The sequence below is a fragment of the Hyla sarda genome, unplaced genomic scaffold (genome assembly GCF_029499605.1).
Source record: "Hyla sarda isolate aHylSar1 unplaced genomic scaffold, aHylSar1.hap1 scaffold_2139, whole genome shotgun sequence".
NCBI lineage: Eukaryota > Metazoa > Chordata > Amphibia > Anura > Hylidae > Hyla > Hyla sarda.
In genome coordinates this window covers 1-22,254 of record NW_026608805.1, presented here as the reverse complement: position 1 = coordinate 22,254, position 22,254 = coordinate 1, and the positions used below count along the sequence as shown (strand labels likewise).

The following is a 22,254-nucleotide window of genomic DNA, read 5'->3' as shown; positions in this document are numbered from 1 at the left end:
ATTGCTACCTGCTTGCTGGCTAGCCAGCTAGCCAGCCCTGTGGGCCTTGCTGCTGCAGCCAAAAAACAAAAGGTGGTGCTGCTGCTGCTGCTTCTGCTTGTGTCTGGCCGCTGTTGGAGCGTCCAGGCACAGGACTTCTGCTGCTGCTGACTAAATGGCCTCCTTAATTGGATCATTTGAGTAGCCAGCACACCTGTGCAGGTAGGGCATGACATGATAGGCAGCTGCCTTGATAGCGGGTGGGTGCTGAATGTTCCTAATTGACAAAATAAGATTAATGCTTATGAAGAAATATAAAATCTCATCCCTTCCCCAATATCGCGCCACACCCCTACCCCTTAATTCCCTGGTTGAACTTGATGGACATATGTCTTTTTTCGACCGTACTAACTATGTAACTATGTAACATAACATGGGGGGGGGGGGGGGGGGGGTCTCCTGGCTGTTCACACAGGTGTGTCATTGCTGTACATTGACCATGCATTGCTTCTGTGGTATTGCAAAGGCAAAGACAAATGCTTCCAGCCATCCATTGCACTAATGGATTGGTCATCAGCTGGCTGTCTATGTCCCGCATCAATATAGACCAAAGTACAGAGGGTTAGGCTATGCTATTGTGCACCTACCTGATGCATCAGAAGGTGCGAGGCCCTTGCTAAATTCTGTGCACAGACTTTGAGATCTATACTTTAGACTGTATCTAAACCTGCTCCAACATGGACTGACATTCTGGCCTACTTTCAGCCGATGCGACTTGTCTGTCGCTGAACAGTCGCTTTTTATGTATTCAGCACCTATGTATAATGTTGTAAAAATGCTCTAGAAGCTAAAGTCGCAGAAATGTCACACATATTTGGCCTGCAACTTTCTGTGCGACAAATTCAGACAGGAAAAATCAGTATAAATCCTTAGAAAATTATCCCCCAGTGTCTCCATCTGCTGGCGGTATTGAATAAGCATTGCTGCACTGATGGGGTATGCATTAGACGAAAAAAAAGAAGAAAAAGAAGAATAATACGCCCAGAAAAGAGGCGAAAAGGAGAAAAACGTAAAAAAACGTGAAAAAAAAGTAAGAGGAAGAGAAGGGAAAAAAAGGTGGAAATGGGTTTAAAAGTGATTTCGGCGGAGAAATATATATATATATATATATATATATATATATATATATATATATACGCGCACACACACACATATATATAAACGTATTCTCCGTTGAGATATTGCAGCCGCTGCTGTGTCCAGGCCCAGGAGCCTTAGCACTGTGCTGTGATGTCACTCAATACCACTGACATCACTAGGTGTAAACAACATCTCTCCTTTGCTGTGTATGTGACTATGGAGCTGTTTGGTGATGTCGTCTATTATGGCCTTCATAGAAGCAACAGGAGATTGTTGCATCCATCTAGAACCCTCAGAACTACAGTGCTATGATGTCACTCACTTCCACAGGCCTTGCAGAGTGTAAACAACAACAACCCAGCTTTGTTGTGTATGTAACCATAGGGATTTGTGATGTCACCTAGAACCTTCACAGCAGCGACAGCTTTATGAGGAGCATCAGCACTGCTCTGCCTGAGCAGAACCATCACCGCCATAGGTTGTCAAATAACCCGGATTTAACCCACACAGGTAAGTCCAATGGGGTGCAGGCATGTCCTCTATGCTTACAGCTTCCCGTGGGTGTTGGTTTGATACCGTTTGGGGACAGCCAAGGAGGCATCTGCAGGCAACAAAGGTAGGTGTGTGCTTGTGTGTGTGTTTCCTATGCAGATCCTAAGCCCAGTGTCACATGCAAGTAGGAGGAGTAAGAAGGGTTCCTGGCAAATCCGGGTTATGGATTGCATTTAAAAAGGCCCCGTGGGAGTGCAATGGGCCCCTGTCTTGCTGCTTAGCAATAATGGTATGGGTTTAGGTTCTGCTGTGTGTACTGGTGGTTGACTGCCCCCCAGCCCAGAGTGTGCATGGAAAATTGTCTGGCAGCCTCCCTGACAGCAAGCAGTGATAGTGCCCATGAAGGGGACCTTGTTGGGCCCGCCCCTTTCACGGTTATCGCTTCTCGGCCTTTTGGCTAAGATCAAGTGTAGTATCTGTTCTTATCAGTTTAATATCTGATACGTCCCCTATCTGGGGACCATATATTAAATGGATTTTTGAGAACGGGGGCCGATTTCGAAGCTTGCTTCCGTCGCCCTATGCATTGACCCGATATGGCAGTATCTTCGGGTACAGTGCACCACCCCCTTACAGGGTTAAAAAGAAAGATTCCTACTTTCATTGCTACCTGCTTGCTGGCTAGCCAGCTAGCCAGCCCTGTGGGCCTTGCTGCTGCAGCCAAAAAACAAAAGGTGGTGCTGCTGCTGCTGCTTCTGCTTGTGTCTGGCCGCTGTTGGAGCGTCCAGGCACAGGACTTCTGCTGCTGCTGACTAGATGGCCTCCTTAATTGGATCATTTGAGTAGCCAGCACACCTGTGCAGGTAGGGCATGACATGATAGGCAGCTGCCTTGATAGCGGGTGGGTGCTGAATGTTCCTAATTGACAAAATAAGATTAATGCTTATGAAGAAATATAAAATCTCATCCCTTCCCCAATATCGCGCCACACCCCTACCCCTTAATTCCCTGGTTGAACTTGATGGACATATGTCTTTTTTCGACCGTACTAACTATGTAACTATGTAACATAACATGGGGGGGGGGGGGGGGGGTCTCCTGGCTGTTCACACAGGTGTGTCATTGCTGTACATTGACCATGCATTGCTTCTGTGGTATTGCAAAGGCAAAGACAAATGCTTCCAGCCATCCATTGCACTAATGGATTGGTCATCAGCTGGCTGTCTATGTCCCGCATCAATATAGACCAAAGTACAGAGGGTTAGGCTATGCTATTGTGCACCTACCTGATGCATCAGAAGGTGCGAGGCCCTTGCTAAATTCTGTGCACAGACTTTGAGATCTATACTTTAGACTGTATCTAAACCTGCTCCAACATGGACTGACATTCTGGCCTACTTTCAGCCGATGCGACTTGTCTGTCGCTGAACAGTCGCTTTTTATGTATTCAGCACCTATGTATAATGTTGTAAAAATGCTCTAGAAGCTAAAGTCGCAGAAATGTCACACATATTTGGCCTGCAACTTTCTGTGCGACAAATTCAGACAGGAAAAATCAGTATAAATCCTTAGAAAATTATCCCCCAGTGTCTCCATCTGCTGGCGGTATTGAATAAGCATTGCTGCACTGATGGGGTATGCATTAGACGAAAAAAAAGAAGAAAAAGAAGAATAATACGCCCAGAAAAGAGGCGAAAAGGAGAAAAACGTAAAAAAACGTGAAAAAAAAGTAAGAGGAAGAGAAGGGAAAAAAAGGTGGAAATGGGTTTAAAAGTGATTTCGGCGGAGAAATATATATATATATATATATATATATATATACGCGCACACACACACATATATATAAACGTATTCTCCGTTGAGATATTGCAGCCGCTGCTGTGTCCAGGCCCAGGAGCCTTAGCACTGTGCTGTGATGTCACTCAATACCACTGACATCACTAGGTGTAAACAACATCTCTCCTTTGCTGTGTATGTGACTATGGAGCTGTTTGGTGATGTCGTCTATTATGGCCTTCATAGAAGCAACAGGAGATTGTTGCATCCATCTAGAACCCTCAGAACTACAGTGCTATGATGTCACTCACTTCCACAGGCCTTGCAGAGTGTAAACAACAACAACCCAGCTTTGTTGTGTATGTAACCATAGGGATTTGTGATGTCACCTAGAACCTTCACAGCAGCGACAGCTTTATGAGGAGCATCAGCACTGCTCTGCCTGAGCAGAACCATCACCGCCATAGGTTGTCAAATAACCCGGATTTAACCCACACAGGTAAGTCCAATGGGGTGCAGGCATGTCCTCTATGCTTACAGCTTCCCGTGGGTGTTGGTTTGATACCGTTTGGGGACAGCCAAGGAGGCATCTGCAGGCAACAAAGGTAGGTGTGTGCTTGTGTGTGTGTTTCCTATGCAGATCCTAAGCCCAGTGTCACATGCAAGTAGGAGGAGTAAGAAGGGTTCCTGGCAAATCCGGGTTATGGATTGCATTTAAAAAGGCCCCGTGGGAGTGCAATGGGCCCCTGTCTTGCTGCTTAGCAATAATGGTATGGGTTTAGGTTCTGCTGTGTGTACTGGTGGTTGACTGCCCCCCAGCCCAGAGTGTGCATGGAAAATTGTCTGGCAGCCTCCCTGACAGCAAGCAGTGATAGTGCCCATGAAGGGGACCTTGTTGGGCCCGCCCCTTTCACGGTTATCGCTTCTCGGCCTTTTGGCTAAGATCAAGTGTAGTATCTGTTCTTATCAGTTTAATATCTGATACGTCCCCTATCTGGGGACCATATATTAAATGGATTTTTGAGAACGGGGGCCGATTTCGAAGCTTGCTTCCGTCGCCCTATGCATTGACCCGATATGGCAGTATCTTCGGGTACAGTGCACCACCCCCTTACAGGGTTAAAAAGAAAGATTCCTACTTTCATTGCTACCTGCTTGCTGGCTAGCCAGCTAGCCAGCCCTGTGGGCCTTGCTGCTGCAGCCAAAAAACAAAAGGTGGTGCTGCTGCTGCTGCTTCTGCTTGTGTCTGGCCGCTGTTGGAGCGTCCAGGCACAGGACTTCTGCTGCTGCTGACTAAATGGCCTCCTTAATTGGATCATTTGAGTAGCCAGCACACCTGTGCAGGTAGGGCATGACATGATAGGCAGCTGCCTTGATAGCGGGTGGGTGCTGAATGTTCCTAAATGACAAAATAAGATTAATGCTTATGAAGAAATATAAAATCTCATCCCTTCCCCAATATCGCGCCACACCCCTACCCCTTAATTCCCTGGTTGAACTTGATGGACATATGTCTTTTTTCGACCGTACTAACTATGTAACTATGTAACATAACATGGGGGGGGGGGGGGGGGGGGGTCTCCTGGCTGTTCACACAGGTGTGTCATTGCTGTACATTGACCATGCATTGCTTCTGTGGTATTGCAAAGGCAAAGACAAATGCTTCCAGCCATCCATTGCACTAATGGATTGGTCATCAGCTGGCTGTCTATGTCCCGCATCAATATAGACCAAAGTACAGAGGGTTAGGCTATGCTATTGTGCACCTACCTGATGCATCAGAAGGTGCGAGGCCCTTGCTAAATTCTGTGCACAGACTTTGAGATCTATACTTTAGACTGTATCTAAACCTGCTCCAACATGGACTGACATTCTGGCCTACTTTCAGCCGATGCGACTTGTCTGTCGCTGAACAGTCGCTTTTTATGTATTCAGCACCTATGTATAATGTTGTAAAAATGCTCTAGAAGCTAAAGTCGCAGAAATGTCACACATATTTGGCCTGCAACTTTCTGTGCGACAAATTCAGACAGGAAAAATCAGTATAAATCCTTAGAAAATTATCCCCCAGTGTCTCCATCTGCTGGCGGTATTGAATAAGCATTGCTGCACTGATGGGGTATGCATTAGACGAAAAAAAAGAAGAAAAAGAAGAATAATACGCCCAGAAAAGAGGCGAAAAGGAGAAAAACGTAAAAAAACGTGAAAAAAAAGTAAGAGGAAGAGAAGGGAAAAAAAGGTGGAAATGGGTTTAAAAGTGATTTCGGCGGAGAAATATATATATATATATATATATATATATATATATATATATATATATACGCGCACACACACACATATATATAAACGTATTCTCCGTTGAGATATTGCAGCCGCTGCTGTGTCCAGGCCCAGGAGCCTTAGCACTGTGCTGTGATGTCACTCAATACCACTGACATCACTAGGTGTAAACAACATCTCTCCTTTGCTGTGTATGTGACTATGGAGCTGTTTGGTGATGTCGTCTATTATGGCCTTCATAGAAGCAACAGGAGATTGTTGCATCCATCTAGAACCCTCAGAACTACAGTGCTATGATGTCACTCACTTCCACAGGCCTTGCAGAGTGTAAACAACAACAACCCAGCTTTGTTGTGTATGTAACCATAGGGATTTGTGATGTCACCTAGAACCTTCACAGCAGCGACAGCTTTATGAGGAGCATCAGCACTGCTCTGCCTGAGCAGAACCATCACCGCCATAGGTTGTCAAATAACCCGGATTTAACCCACACAGGTAAGTCCAATGGGGTGCAGGCATGTCCTCTATGCTTACAGCTTCCCGTGGGTGTTGGTTTGATACCGTTTGGGGACAGCCAAGGAGGCATCTGCAGGCAACAAAGGTAGGTGTGTGCTTGTGTGTGTGTTTCCTATGCAGATCCTAAGCCCAGTGTCACATGCAAGTAGGAGGAGTAAGAAGGGTTCCTGGCAAATCCGGGTTATGGATTGCATTTAAAAAGGCCCCGTGGGAGTGCAATGGGCCCCTGTCTTGCTGCTTAGCAATAATGGTATGGGTTTAGGTTCTGCTGTGTGTACTGGTGGTTGACTGCCCCCCAGCCCAGAGTGTGCATGGAAAATTGTCTGGCAGCCTCCCTGACAGCAAGCAGTGATAGTGCCCATGAAGGGGACCTTGTTGGGCCCGCCCCTTTCACGGTTATCGCTTCTCGGCCTTTTGGCTAAGATCAAGTGTAGTATCTGTTCTTATCAGTTTAATATCTGATACGTCCCCTATCTGGGGACCATATATTAAATGGATTTTTGAGAACGGGGGCCGATTTCGAAGCTTGCTTCCGTCGCCCTATGCATTGACCCGATATGGCAGTATCTTCGGGTACAGTGCACCACCCCCTTACAGGGTTAAAAAGAAAGATTCCTACTTTCATTGCTACCTGCTTGCTGGCTAGCCAGCTAGCCAGCCCTGTGGGCCTTGCTGCTGCAGCCAAAAAACAAAAGGTGGTGCTGCTGCTGCTGCTTCTGCTTCTGCTTGTGTCTGGCCGCTGTTGGAGCGTCCAGGCACAGGACTTCTGCTGCTGCTGACTAAATGGCCTCCTTAATTGGATCATTTGAGTAGCCAGCACACCTGTGCAGGTAGGGCATGACATGATAGGCAGCTGCCTTGATAGCGGGTGGGTGCTGAATGTTCCTAATTGACAAAATAAGATTAATGCTTATGAAGAAATATAAAATCTCATCCCTTCCCCAATATCGCGCCACACCCCTACCCCTTAATTCCCTGGTTGAACTTGATGGACATATGTCTTTTTTCGACCGTACTAACTATGTAACTATGTAACATAACATGGGGGGGGGGGGGGGGGGTCTCCTGGCTGTTCACACAGGTGTGTCATTGCTGTACATTGACCATGCATTGCTTCTGTGGTATTGCAAAGGCAAAGACAAATGCTTCCAGCCATCCATTGCACTAATGGATTGGTCATCAGCTGGCTGTCTATGTCCCGCATCAATATAGACCAAAGTACAGAGGGTTAGGCTATGCTATTGTGCACCTACCTGATGCATCAGAAGGTGCGAGGCCCTTGCTAAATTCTGTGCACAGACTTTGAGATCTATACTTTAGACTGTATCTAAACCTGCTCCAACATGGACTGACATTCTGGCCTACTTTCAGCCGATGCGACTTGTCTGTCGCTGAACAGTCGCTTTTTATGTATTCAGCACCTATGTATAATGTTGTAAAAATGCTCTAGAAGCTAAAGTCGCAGAAATGTCACACATATTTGGCCTGCAACTTTCTGTGCGACAAATTCAGACAGGAAAAATCAGTATAAATCCTTAGAAAATTATCCCCCAGTGTCTCCATCTGCTGGCGGTATTGAATAAGCATTGCTGCACTGATGGGGTATGCATTAGACGAAAAAAAAGAAGAAAAAGAAGAATAATACGCCCAGAAAAGAGGCGAAAAGGAGAAAAACGTAAAAAAACGTGAAAAAAAAGTAAGAGGAAGAGAAGGGAAAAAAAGGTGGAAATGGGTTTAAAAGTGATTTCGGCGGAGAAATATATATATATATATATATATATATATATATATATATATATATATATACGCGCACACACACACATATATATAAACGTATTCTCCGTTGAGATATTGCAGCCGCTGCTGTGTCCAGGCCCAGGAGCCTTAGCACTGTGCTGTGATGTCACTCAATACCACTGACATCACTAGGTGTAAACAACATCTCTCCTTTGCTGTGTATGTGACTATGGAGCTGTTTGGTGATGTCGTCTATTATGGCCTTCATAGAAGCAACAGGAGATTGTTGCATCCATCTAGAACCCTCAGAACTACAGTGCTATGATGTCACTCACTTCCACAGGCCTTGCAGAGTGTAAACAACAACAACCCAGCTTTGTTGTGTATGTAACCATAGGGATTTGTGATGTCACCTAGAACCTTCACAGCAGCGACAGCTTTATGAGGAGCATCAGCACTGCTCTGCCTGAGCAGAACCATCACCGCCATAGGTTGTCAAATAACCCGGATTTAACCCACACAGGTAAGTCCAATGGGGTGCAGGCATGTCCTCTATGCTTACAGCTTCCCGTGGGTGTTGGTTTGATACCGTTTGGGGACAGCCAAGGAGGCATCTGCAGGCAACAAAGGTAGGTGTGTGCTTGTGTGTGTGTTTCCTATGCAGATCCTAAGCCCAGTGTCACATGCAAGTAGGAGGAGTAAGAAGGGTTCCTGGCAAATCCGGGTTATGGATTGCATTTAAAAAGGCCCCGTGGGAGTGCAATGGGCCCCTGTCTTGCTGCTTAGCAATAATGGTATGGGTTTAGGTTCTGCTGTGTGTACTGGTGGTTGACTGCCCCCCAGCCCAGAGTGTGCATGGAAAATTGTCTGGCAGCCTCCCTGACAGCAAGCAGTGATAGTGCCCATGAAGGGGACCTTGTTGGGCCCGCCCCTTTCACGGTTATCGCTTCTCGGCCTTTTGGCTAAGATCAAGTGTAGTATCTGTTCTTATCAGTTTAATATCTGATACGTCCCCTATCTGGGGACCATATATTAAATGGATTTTTGAGAACGGGGGCCGATTTCGAAGCTTGCTTCCGTCGCCCTATGCATTGACCCGATATGGCAGTATCTTCGGGTACAGTGCACCACCCCCTTACAGGGTTAAAAAGAAAGATTCCTACTTTCATTGCTACCTGCTTGCTGGCTAGCCAGCTAGCCAGCCCTGTGGGCCTTGCTGCTGCAGCCAAAAAACAAAAGGTGGTGCTGCTGCTGCTGCTTCTGCTTGTGTCTGGCCGCTGTTGGAGCGTCCAGGCACAGGACTTCTGCTGCTGCTGACTAAATGGCCTCCTTAATTGGATCATTTGAGTAGCCAGCACACCTGTGCAGGTAGGGCATGACATGATAGGCAGCTGCCTTGATAGCGGGTGGGTGCTGAATGTTCCTAATTGACAAAATAAGATTAATGCTTATGAAGAAATATAAAATCTCATCCCTTCCCCAATATCGCGCCACACCCCTACCCCTTAATTCCCTGGTTGAACTTGATGGACATATGTCTTTTTTCGACCGTACTAACTATGTAACTATGTAACATAACATGGGGGGGGGGGGGGGGGGGGTCTCCTGGCTGTTCACACAGGTGTGTCATTGCTGTACATTGACCATGCATTGCTTCTGTGGTATTGCAAAGGCAAAGACAAATGCTTCCAGCCATCCATTGCACTAATGGATTGGTCATCAGCTGGCTGTCTATGTCCCGCATCAATATAGACCAAAGTACAGAGGGTTAGGCTATGCTATTGTGCACCTACCTGATGCATCAGAAGGTGCGAGGCCCTTGCTAAATTCTGTGCACAGACTTTGAGATCTATACTTTAGACTGTATCTAAACCTGCTCCAACATGGACTGACATTCTGGCCTACTTTCAGCCGATGCGACTTGTCTGTCGCTGAACAGTCGCTTTTTATGTATTCAGCACCTATGTATAATGTTGTAAAAATGCTCTAGAAGCTAAAGTCGCAGAAATGTCACACATATTTGGCCTGCAACTTTCTGTGCGACAAATTCAGACAGGAAAAATCAGTATAAATCCTTAGAAAATTATCCCCCAGTGTCTCCATCTGCTGGCGGTATTGAATAAGCATTGCTGCACTGATGGGGTATGCATTAGACGAAAAAAAAGAAGAAAAAGAAGAATAATACGCCCAGAAAAGAGGCGAAAAGGAGAAAAACGTAAAAAAACGTGAAAAAAAAGTAAGAGGAAGAGAAGAGAAAAAAAGGTGGAAATGGGTTTAAAAGTGATTTCGGCGGAGAAATATATATATATATATATATATATATATATATATATATATATACGCGCACACACACACATATATATAAACGTATTCTCCGTTGAGATATTGCAGCCGCTGCTGTGTCCAGGCCCAGGAGCCTTAGCACTGTGCTGTGATGTCACTCAATACCACTGACATCACTAGGTGTAAACAACATCTCTCCTTTGCTGTGCATGTGACTATGGAGCTGTTTGGTGATGTCGTCTATTATGGCCTTCATAGAAGCAACAGGAGATTGTTGCATCCATCTAGAACCCTCAGAACTACAGTGCTATGATGTCACTCACTTCCACAGGCCTTGCAGAGTGTAAACAACAACAACCCAGCTTTGTTGTGTATGTAACCATAGGGATTTGTGATGTCACCTAGAACCTTCACAGCAGCGACAGCTTTATGAGGAGCATCAGCACTGCTCTGCCTGAGCAGAACCATCACCGCCATAGGTTGTCAAATAACCCGGATTTAACCCACACAGGTAAGTCCAATGGGGTGCAGGCATGTCCTCTATGCTTACAGCTTCCCGTGGGTGTTGGTTTGATACCGTTTGGGGACAGCCAAGGAGGCATCTGCAGGCAACAAAGGTAGGTGTGTGCTTGTGTGTGTGTTTCCTATGCAGATCCTAAGCCCAGTGTCACATGCAAGTAGGAGGAGTAAGAAGGGTTCCTGGCAAATCCGGGTTATGGATTGCATTTAAAAAGGCCCCGTGGGAGTGCAATGGGCCCCTGTCTTGCTGCTTAGCAATAATGGTATGGGTTTAGGTTCTGCTGTGTGTACTGGTGGTTGACTGCCCCCCAGCCCAGAGTGTGCATGGAAAATTGTCTGGCAGCCTCCCTGACAGCAAGCAGTGATAGTGCCCATGAAGGGGACCTTGTTGGGCCCGCCCCTTTCACGGTTATCGCTTCTCGGCCTTTTGGCTAAGATCAAGTGTAGTATCTGTTCTTATCAGTTTAATATCTGATACGTCCCCTATCTGGGGACCATATATTAAATGGATTTTTGAGAACGGGGGCCGATTTCGAAGCTTGCTTCCGTCGCCCTATGCATTGACCCGATATGGCAGTATCTTCGGGTACAGTGCACCACCCCCTTACAGGGTTAAAAAGAAAGATTCCTACTTTCATTGCTACCTGCTTGCTGGCTAGCCAGCTAGCCAGCCCTGTGGGCCTTGCTGCTGCAGCCAAAAAACAAAAGGTGGTGCTGCTGCTGCTGCTTCTGCTTGTGTCTGGCCGCTGTTGGAGCGTCCAGGCACAGGACTTCTGCTGCTGCTGACTAAATGGCCTCCTTAATTGGATCATTTGAGTAGCCAGCACACCTGTGCAGGTAGGGCATGACATGATAGGCAGCTGCCTTGATAGCGGGTGGGTGCTGAATGTTCCTAATTGACAAAATAAGATTAATGCTTATGAAGAAATATAAAATCTCATCCCTTCCCCAATATCGCGCCACACCCCTACCCCTTAATTCCCTGGTTGAACTTGATGGACATATGTCTTTTTTCGACCGTACTAACTATGTAACTATGTAACATAACATGGGGGGGGGGGGGGGGGGGTCTCCTGGCTGTTCACACAGGTGTGTCATTGCTGTACATTGACCATGCATTGCTTCTGTGGTATTGCAAAGGCAAAGACAAATGCTTCCAGCCATCCATTGCACTAATGGATTGGTCATCAGCTGGCTGTCTATGTCCCGCATCAATATAGACCAAAGTACAGAGGGTTAGGCTATGCTATTGTGCACCTACCTGATGCATCAGAAGGTGCGAGGCCCTTGCTAAATTCTGTGCACAGACTTTGAGATCTATACTTTAGACTGTATCTAAACCTGCTCCAACATGGACTGACATTCTGGCCTACTTTCAGCCGATGCGACTTGTCTGTCGCTGAACAGTCGCTTTTTATGTATTCAGCACCTATGTATAATGTTGTAAAAATGCTCTAGAAGCTAAAGTCGCAGAAATGTCACACATATTTGGCCTGCAACTTTCTGTGCGACAAATTCAGACAGGAAAAATCAGTATAAATCCTTAGAAAATTATCCCCCAGTGTCTCCATCTGCTGGCGGTATTGAATAAGCATTGCTGCACTGATGGGGTATGCATTAGACGAAAAAAAAGAAGAAAAAGAAGAATAATACGCCCAGAAAAGAGGCGAAAAGGAGAAAAACGTAAAAAAACGTGAAAAAAAAGTAAGAGGAAGAGAAGAGAAAAAAAGGTGGAAATGGGTTTAAAAGTGATTTCGGCGGAGAAATATATATATATATATATATATATATATATATATATATATATACGCGCACACACACACATATATATAAACGTATTCTCCGTTGAGATATTGCAGCCGCTGCTGTGTCCAGGCCCAGGAGCCTTAGCACTGTGCTGTGATGTCACTCAATACCACTGACATCACTAGGTGTAAACAACATCTCTCCTTTGCTGTGCATGTGACTATGGAGCTGTTTGGTGATGTCGTCTATTATGGCCTTCATAGAAGCAACAGGAGATTGTTGCATCCATCTAGAACCCTCAGAACTACAGTGCTATGATGTCACTCACTTCCACAGGCCTTGCAGAGTGTAAACAACAACAACCCAGCTTTGTTGTGTATGTAACCATAGGGATTTGTGATGTCACCTAGAACCTTCACAGCAGCGACAGCTTTATGAGGAGCATCAGCACTGCTCTGCCTGAGCAGAACCATCACCGCCATAGGTTGTCAAATAACCCGGATTTAACCCACACAGGTAAGTCCAATGGGGTGCAGGCATGTCCTCTATGCTTACAGCTTCCCGTGGGTGTTGGTTTGATACCGTTTGGGGACAGCCAAGGAGGCATCTGCAGGCAACAAAGGTAGGTGTGTGCTTGTGTGTGTGTTTCCTATGCAGATCCTAAGCCCAGTGTCACATGCAAGTAGGAGGAGTAAGAAGGGTTCCTGGCAAATCCGGGTTATGGATTGCATTTAAAAAGGCCCCGTGGGAGTGCAATGGGCCCCTGTCTTGCTGCTTAGCAATAATGGTATGGGTTTAGGTTCTGCTGTGTGTACTGGTGGTTGACTGCCCCCCAGCCCAGAGTGTGCATGGAAAATTGTCTGGCAGCCTCCCTGACAGCAAGCAGTGATAGTGCCCATGAAGGGGACCTTGTTGGGCCCGCCCCTTTCACGGTTATCGCTTCTCGGCCTTTTGGCTAAGATCAAGTGTAGTATCTGTTCTTATCAGTTTAATATCTGATACGTCCCCTATCTGGGGACCATATATTAAATGGATTTTTGAGAACGGGGGCCGATTTCGAAGCTTGCTTCCGTCGCCCTATGCATTGACCCGATATGGCAGTATCTTCGGGTACAGTGCACCACCCCCTTACAGGGTTAAAAAGAAAGATTCCTACTTTCATTGCTACCTGCTTGCTGGCTAGCCAGCTAGCCAGCCCTGTGGGCCTTGCTGCTGCAGCCAAAAAACAAAAGGTGGTGCTGCTGCTGCTGCTTCTGCTTGTGTCTGGCCGCTGTTGGAGCGTCCAGGCACAGGACTTCTGCTGCTGCTGACTAAATGGCCTCCTTAATTGGATCATTTGAGTAGCCAGCACACCTGTGCAGGTAGGGCATGACATGATAGGCAGCTGCCTTGATAGCGGGTGGGTGCTGAATGTTCCTAATTGACAAAATAAGATTAATGCTTATGAAGAAATATAAAATCTCATCCCTTCCCCAATATCGCGCCACACCCCTACCCCTTAATTCCCTGGTTGAACTTGATGGACATATGTCTTTTTTCGACCGTACTAACTATGTAACTGTGTAACATAACATGGGGGGGGGGGGGGGGGGGGTCTCCTGGCTGTTCACACAGGTGTGTCATTGCTGTACATTGACCATGCATTGCTTCTGTGGTATTGCAAAGGCAAAGACAAATGCTTCCAGCCATCCATTGCACTAATGGATTGGTCATCAGCTGGCTGTCTATGTCCCGCATCAATATAGACCAAAGTACAGAGGGTTAGGCTATGCTATTGTGCACCTACCTGATGCATCAGAAGGTGCGAGGCCCTTGCTAAATTCTGTGCACAGACTTTGAGATCTATACTTTAGACTGTATCTAAACCTGCTCCAACATGGACTGACATTCTGGCCTACTTTCAGCCGATGCGACTTGTCTGTCGCTGAACAGTCGCTTTTTATGTATTCAGCACCTATGTATAATGTTGTAAAAATGCTCTAGAAGCTAAAGTCGCAGAAATGTCACACATATTTGGCCTGCAACTTTCTGTGCGACAAATTCAGACAGGAAAAATCAGTATAAATCCTTAGAAAATTATCCCCCAGTGTCTCCATCTGCTGGCGGTATTGAATAAGCATTGCTGCACTGATGGGGTATGCATTAGACGAAAAAAAAGAAGAAAAAGAAGAATAATACGCCCAGAAAAGAGGCGAAAAGGAGAAAAACGTAAAAAAACGTGAAAAAAAAGTAAGAGGAAGAGAAGGGAAAAAAAGGTGGAAATGGGTTTAAAAGTGATTTCGGCGGAGAAATATATATACATATATATATATATATATATATATATATATATATATATATATATACGCGCACACACACACATATATATAAACGTATTCTCCGTTGAGATATTGCAGCCGCTGCTGTGTCCAGGCCCAGGAGCCTTAGCACTGTGCTGTGATGTCACTCAATACCACTGACATCACTAGGTGTAAACAACATCTCTCCTTTGCTGTGTATGTGACTATGGAGCTGTTTGGTGATGTCGTCTATTATGGCCTTCATAGAAGCAACAGGAGATTGTTGCATCCATCTAGAACCCTCAGAACTACAGTGCTATGATGTCACTCACTTCCACAGGCCTTGCAGAGTGTAAACAACAACAACCCAGCTTTGTTGTGTATGTAACCATAGGGATTTGTGATGTCACCTAGAACCTTCACAGCAGCGACAGCTTTATGAGGAGCATCAGCACTGCTCTGCCTGAGCAGAACCATCACCGCCATAGGTTGTCAAATAACCCGGATTTAACCCACACAGGTAAGTCCAATGGGGTGCAGGCATGTCCTCTATGCTTACAGCTTCCCGTGGGTGTTGGTTTGATACCGTTTGGGGACAGCCAAGGAGGCATCTGCAGGCAACAAAGGTAGGTGTGTGCTTGTGTGTGTGTTTCCTATGCAGATCCTAAGCCCAGTGTCACATGCAAGTAGGAGGAGTAAGAAGGGTTCCTGGCAAATCCGGGTTATGGATTGCATTTAAAAAGGCCCCGTGGGAGTGCAATGGGCCCCTGTCTTGCTGCTTAGCAATAATGGTATGGGTTTAGGTTCTGCTGTGTGTACTGGTGGTTGACTGCCCCCCAGCCCAGAGTGTGCATGGAAAATTGTCTGGCAGCCTCCCTGACAGCAAGCAGTGATAGTGCCCATGAAGGGGACCTTGTTGGGCCCGCCCCTTTCACGGTTATCGCTTCTCGGCCTTTTGGCTAAGATCAAGTGTAGTATCTGTTCTTATCAGTTTAATATCTGATACGTCCCCTATCTGGGGACCATATATTAAATGGATTTTTGAGAACGGGGGCCGATTTCGAAGCTTGCTTCCGTCGCCCTATGCATTGACCCGATATGGCAGTATCTTCGGGTACAGTGCACCACCCCCTTACAGGGTTAAAAAGAAAGATTCCTACTTTCATTGCTACCTGCTTGCTGGCTAGCCAGCTAGCCAGCCCTGTGGGCCTTGCTGCTGCAGCCAAAAAACAAAAGGTGGTGCTGCTGCTGCTGCTTCTGCTTGTGTCTGGCCGCTGTTGGAGCGTCCAGGCACAGGACTTCTGCTGCTGCTGACTAAATGGCCTCCTTAATTGGATCATTTGAGTAGCCAGCACACCTGTGCAGGTAGGGCATGACATGATAGGCAGCTGCCTTGATAGCGGGTGGGTGCTGAATGTTCCTAATTGACAAAATAAGATTAATGCTTATGAAGAAATATAAAATCTCATCCCTTCCCCAATATCGCGCCACACCCCTACCCCTTAATTCCCTGGTTGAACTTGATGGACATATGTCTTTTTTCGACCGTACTAACTATGTAACTATGTAACATAACATGGGGGGGGGGGGGGGGGGTCTCCTGGCTGTTCACACAGGTGTGTCATTGCTGTACATTGACCATGCATTGCTTCTGTGGTATTGCAAAGGCAAAGACAAATGCTTCCAGCCATCCATTGCACTAATGGATTGGTCATCAGCTGGCTGTCTATGTCCCGCATCAATATAGACCAAAGTACAGAGGGTTAGGCTATGCTATTGTGCACCTACCTGATGCATCAGAAGGTGCGAGGCCCTTGCTAAATTCTGTGCACAGACTTTGAGATCTATACTTTAGACTGTATCTAAACCTGCTCCAACATGGACTGACATTCTGGCCTACTTTCAGCCGATGCGACTTGTCTGTCGCTGAACAGTCGCTTTTTATGTATTCAGCACCTATGTATAATGTTGTAAAAATGCTCTAGAAGCTAAAGTCGCAGAAATGTCACACATATTTGGCCTGCAACTTTCTGTGCGACAAATTCAGACAGGAAAAATCAGTATAAATCCTTAGAAAATTATCCCCCAGTGTCTCCATCTGCTGGCGGTATTGAATAAGCATTGCTGCACTGATGGGGTATGCATTAGACGAAAAAAAAGAAGAAAAAGAAGAATAATACGCCCAGAAAAGAGGCGAAAAGGAGAAAAACGTAAAAAAACGTGAAAAAAAAGTAAGAGGAAGAGAAGGGAAAAAAAGGTGGAAATGGGTTTAAAAGTGATTTCGGCGGAGAAATATATATATATATATATATATATATATATATATATATATATATACGCGCACACACACACATATATATAAACGTATTCTCCGTTGAGATATTGCAGCCGCTGCTGTGTCCAGGCCCAGGAGCCTTAGCACTGTGCTGTGATGTCACTCAATACCACTGACATCACTAGGTGTAAACAACATCTCTCCTTTGCTGTGTATGTGACTATGGAGCTGTTTGGTGATGTCGTCTATTATGGCCTTCATAGAAGCAACAGGAGATTGTTGCATCCATCTAGAACCCTCAGAACTACAGTGCTATGATGTCACTCACTTCCACAGGCCTTGCAGAGTGTAAACAACAACAACCCAGCTTTGTTGTGTATGTAACCATAGGGATTTGTGATGTCACCTAGAACCTTCACAGCAGCGACAGCTTTATGAGGAGCATCAGCACTGCTCTGCCTGAGCAGAACCATCACCGCCATAGGTTGTCAAATAACCCGGATTTAACCCACACAGGTAAGTCCAATGGGGTGCAGGCATGTCCTCTATGCTTACAGCTTCCCGTGGGTGTTGGTTTGATACCGTTTGGGGACAGCCAAGGAGGCATCTGCAGGCAACAAAGGTAGGTGTGTGCTTGTGTGTGTGTTTCCTATGCAGATCCTAAGCCCAGTGTCACATGCAAGTAGGAGGAGTAAGAAGGGTTCCTGGCAAATCCGGGTTATGGATTGCATTTAAAAAGGCCCCGTGGGAGTGCAATGGGCCCCTGTCTTGCTGCTTAGCAATAATGGTATGGGTTTAGGTTCTGCTGTGTGTACTGGTGGTTGACTGCCCCCCAGCCCAGAGTGTGCATGGAAAATTGTCTGGCAGCCTCCCTGACAGCAAGCAGTGATAGTGCCCATGAAGGGGACCTTGTTGGGCCCGCCCCTTTCACGGTTATCGCTTCTCGGCCTTTTGGCTAAGATCAAGTGTAGTATCTGTTCTTATCAGTTTAATATCTGATACGTCCCCTATCTGGGGACCATATATTAAATGGATTTTTGAGAACGGGGGCCGATTTCGAAGCTTGCTTCCGTCGCCCTATGCATTGACCCGATATGGCAGTATCTTCGGGTACAGTGCACCACCCCCTTACAGGGTTAAAAAGAAAGATTCCTACTTTCATTGCTACCTGCTTGCTGGCTAGCCAGCTAGCCAGCCCTGTGGGCCTTGCTGCTGCAGCCAAAAAACAAAAGGTGGTGCTGCTGCTGCTGCTTCTGCTTGTGTCTGGCCGCTGTTGGAGCGTCCAGGCACAGGACTTCTGCTGCTGCTGACTAAATGGCCTCCTTAATTGGATCATTTGAGTAGCCAGCACACCTGTGCAGGTAGGGCATGACATGATAGGCAGCTGCCTTGATAGCGGGTGGGTGCTGAATGTTCCTAATTGACAAAATAAGATTAATGCTTATGAAGAAATATAAAATCTCATCCCTTCCCCAATATCGCGCCACACCCCTACCCCTTAATTCCCTGGTTGAACTTGATGGACATATGTCTTTTTTCGACCGTACTAACTATGTAACTATGTAACATAACATGGGGGGGGGGGGGGGGGGTCTCCTGGCTGTTCACACAGGTGTGTCATTGCTGTACATTGACCATGCATTGCTTCTGTGGTATTGCAAAGGCAAAGACAAATGCTTCCAGCCATCCATTGCACTAATGGATTGGTCATCAGCTGGCTGTCTATGTCCCGCATCAATATAGACCAAAGTACAGAGGGTTAGGCTATGCTATTGTGCACCTACCTGATGCATCAGAAGGTGCGAGGCCCTTGCTAAATTCTGTGCACAGACTTTGAGATCTATACTTTAGACTGTATCTAAACCTGCTCCAACATGGACTGACATTCTGGCCTACTTTCAGCCGATGCGACTTGTCTGTCGCTGAACAGTCGCTTTTTATGTATTCAGCACCTATGTATAATGTTGTAAAAATGCTCTAGAAGCTAAAGTCGCAGAAATGTCACACATATTTGGCCTGCAACTTTCTGTGCGACAAATTCAGACAGGAAAAATCAGTATAAATCCTTAGAAAATTATCCCCCAGTGTCTCCATCTGCTGGCGGTATTGAATAAGCATTGCTGCACTGATGGGGTATGCATTAGACGAAAAAAAAGAAGAAAAAGAAGAATAATACGCCCAGAAAAGAGGCGAAAAGGAGAAAAACGTAAAAAAACGTGAAAAAAAAGTAAGAGGAAGAGAAGGGAAAAAAAGGTGGAAATGGGTTTAAAAGTGATTTCGGCGGAGAAATATATATATATATATATATATATATATATATATATATATATATATATACGCGCACACACACACATATATATAAACGTATTCTCCGTTGAGATATTGCAGCCGCTGCTGTGTCCAGGCCCAGGAGCCTTAGCACTGTGCTGTGATGTCACTCAATACCACTGACATCACTAGGTGTAAACAACATCTCTCCTTTGCTGTGTATGTGACTATGGAGCTGTTTGGTGATGTCGTCTATTATGGCCTTCATAGAAGCAACAGGAGATTGTTGCATCCATCTAGAACCCTCAGAACTACAGTGCTATGATGTCACTCACTTCCACAGGCCTTGCAGAGTGTAAACAACAACAACCCAGCTTTGTTGTGTATGTAACCATAGGGATTTGTGATGTCACCTAGAACCTTCACAGCAGCGACAGCTTTATGAGGAGCATCAGCACTGCTCTGCCTGAGCAGAACCATCACCGCCATAGGTTGTCAAATAACCCGGATTTAACCCACACAGGTAAGTCCAATGGGGTGCAGGCATGTCCTCTATGCTTACAGCTTCCCGTGGGTGTTGGTTTGATACCGTTTGGGGACAGCCAAGGAGGCATCTGCAGGCAACAAAGGTAGGTGTGTGCTTGTGTGTGTGTTTCCTATGCAGATCCTAAGCCCAGTGTCACATGCAAGTAGGAGGAGTAAGAAGGGTTCCTGGCAAATCCGGGTTATGGATTGCATTTAAAAAGGCCCCGTGGGAGTGCAATGGGCCCCTGTCTTGCTGCTTAGCAATAATGGTATGGGTTTAGGTTCTGCTGTGTGTACTGGTGGTTGACTGCCCCCCAGCCCAGAGTGTGCATGGAAAATTGTCTGGCAGCCTCCCTGACAGCAAGCAGTGATAGTGCCCATGAAGGGGACCTTGTTGGGCCCGCCCCTTTCACGGTTATCGCTTCTCGGCCTTTTGGCTAAGATCAAGTGTAGTATCTGTTCTTATCAGTTTAATATCTGATACGTCCCCTATCTGGGGACCATATATTAAATGGATTTTTGAGAACGGGGGCCGATTTCGAAGCTTGCTTCCGTCGCCCTATGCATTGACCCGATATGGCAGTATCTTCGGGTACAGTGCACCACCCCCTTACAGGGTTAAAAAGAAAGATTCCTACTTTCATTGCTACCTGCTTGCTGGCTAGCCAGCTAGCCAGCCCTGTGGGCCTTGCTGCTGCAGCCAAAAAACAAAAGGTGGTGCTGCTGCTGCTGCTTCTGCTTGTGTCTGGCCGCTGTTGGAGCGTCCAGGCACAGGACTTCTGCTGCTGCTGACTAAATGGCCTCCTTAATTGGATCATTTGAGTAGCCAGCACACCTGTGCAGGTAGGGCATGACATGATAGGCAGCTGCCTTGATAGCGGGTGGGTGCTGAATGTTCCTAATTGACAAAATAAGATTAATGCTTATGAAGAAATATAAAATCTCATCCCTTCCCCAATATCGCGCCACACCCCTACCCCTTAATTCCCTGGTTGAACTTGATGGACATATGTCTTTTTTCGACCGTACTAACTATGTAACTATGTAACATAACATGGGGGGGGGGGGGGGGGGGGTCTCCTGGCTGTTCACACAGGTGTGTCATTGCTGTACATTGACCATGCATTGCTTCTGTGGTATTGCAAAGGCAAAGACAAATGCTTCCAGCCATCCATTGCACTAATGGATTGGTCATCAGCTGGCTGTCTATGTCCCGCATCAATATAGACCAAAGTACAGAGGGTTAGGCTATGCTATTGTGCACCTACCTGATGCATCAGAAGGTGCGAGGCCCTTGCTAAATTCTGTGCACAGACTTTGAGATCTATACTTTAGACTGTATCTAAACCTGCTCCAACATGGACTGACATTCTGGCCTACTTTCAGCCGATGCGACTTGTCTGTCGCTGAACAGTCGCTTTTTATGTATTCAGCACCTATGTATAATGTTGTAAAAATGCTCTAGAAGCTAAAGTCGCAGAAATGTCACACATATTTGGCCTGCAACTTTCTGTGCGACAAATTCAGACAGGAAAAATCAGTATAAATCCTTAGAAAATTATCCCCCAGTGTCTCCATCTGCTGGCGGTATTGAATAAGCATTGCTGCACTGATGGGGTATGCATTAGACGAAAAAAAAGAAGAAAAAGAAGAATAATACGCCCAGAAAAGAGGCGAAAAGGAGAAAAACGTAAAAAAACGTGAAAAAAAAGTAAGAGGAAGAGAAGGGAAAAAAAGGTGGAAATGGGTTTAAAAGTGATTTCGGCGGAGAAATATATATATATATATATATATATATATACGCGCACACACACACATATATATAAACGTATTCTCCGTTGAGATATTGCAGCCGCTGCTGTGTCCAGGCCCAGGAGCCTTAGCACTGTGCTGTGATGTCACTCAATACCACTGACATCACTAGGTGTAAACAACATCTCTCCTTTGCTGTGTATGTGACTATGGAGCTGTTTGGTGATGTCGTCTATTATGGCCTTCATAGAAGCAACAGGAGATTGTTGCATCCATCTAGAACCCTCAGAACTACAGTGCTATGATGACACTCACTTCCACAGGCCTTGCAGAGTGTAAACAACAACAACCCAGCTTTGTTGTGTATGTAACCATAGGGATTTGTGATGTCACCTAGAACCTTCACAGCAGCGACAGCTTTATGAGGAGCATCAGCACTGCTCTGCCTGAGCAGAACCATCACCGCCATAGGTTGTCAAATAACCCGGATTTAACCCACACAGGTAAGTCCAATGGGGTGCAGGCATGTCCTCTATGCTTACAGCTTCCCGTGGGTGTTGGTTTGATACCGTTTGGGGACAGCCAAGGAGGCATCTGCAGGCAACAAAGGTAGGTGTGTGCTTGTGTGTGTGTTTCCTATGCAGATCCTAAGCCCAGTGTCACATGCAAGTAGGAGGAGTAAGAAGG

The 22,254-nt window shown here is 46.1% G+C and overlaps 9 non-coding genes across 9 annotated transcripts; all 9 read left to right on the top strand.

Annotated features, from left to right (window-relative positions):
- The first annotated feature begins 2,048 nt into the window (after nt 1–2,048).
- On the top strand, nt 2,049–2,239 carry LOC130319544 (U2 spliceosomal RNA). Its single transcript, XR_008865712.1, has one exon. It is a non-coding gene; the product is annotated as a U2 spliceosomal RNA (small nuclear RNA).
- A 2,066-nt stretch (nt 2,240–4,305) lies between these two features.
- On the top strand, nt 4,306–4,496 carry LOC130319543 (U2 spliceosomal RNA). Its single transcript, XR_008865711.1, has one exon. It is a non-coding gene; the product is annotated as a U2 spliceosomal RNA (small nuclear RNA).
- A 2,085-nt stretch (nt 4,497–6,581) lies between these two features.
- On the top strand, nt 6,582–6,772 carry LOC130319542 (U2 spliceosomal RNA). Its single transcript, XR_008865710.1, has one exon. It is a non-coding gene; the product is annotated as a U2 spliceosomal RNA (small nuclear RNA).
- Nucleotides 6,773–8,862: 2,090 nt separating this feature from the next.
- LOC130319541 (U2 spliceosomal RNA) lies at nt 8,863–9,053 on the top strand. The gene has a single exon (XR_008865709.1). It is a non-coding gene; the product is annotated as a U2 spliceosomal RNA (small nuclear RNA).
- Nucleotides 9,054–11,133: 2,080 nt separating this feature from the next.
- LOC130319562 (U2 spliceosomal RNA) lies at nt 11,134–11,324 on the top strand. The gene has a single exon (XR_008865727.1). It is a non-coding gene; the product is annotated as a U2 spliceosomal RNA (small nuclear RNA).
- A 2,079-nt stretch (nt 11,325–13,403) lies between these two features.
- Nucleotides 13,404–13,594, top strand: LOC130319561 (U2 spliceosomal RNA). Its single transcript, XR_008865726.1, has one exon. It is a non-coding gene; the product is annotated as a U2 spliceosomal RNA (small nuclear RNA).
- A 2,092-nt stretch (nt 13,595–15,686) lies between these two features.
- LOC130319560 (U2 spliceosomal RNA) lies at nt 15,687–15,877 on the top strand. Its single transcript, XR_008865725.1, has one exon. It is a non-coding gene; the product is annotated as a U2 spliceosomal RNA (small nuclear RNA).
- Nucleotides 15,878–17,957: 2,080 nt separating this feature from the next.
- LOC130319552 (U2 spliceosomal RNA) lies at nt 17,958–18,148 on the top strand. The gene has a single exon (XR_008865719.1). It is a non-coding gene; the product is annotated as a U2 spliceosomal RNA (small nuclear RNA).
- Nucleotides 18,149–20,232: 2,084 nt separating this feature from the next.
- Nucleotides 20,233–20,423, top strand: LOC130319540 (U2 spliceosomal RNA). The gene has a single exon (XR_008865708.1). It is a non-coding gene; the product is annotated as a U2 spliceosomal RNA (small nuclear RNA).
- The last annotated feature ends 1,831 nt before the right edge of the window (nt 20,424–22,254 follow it).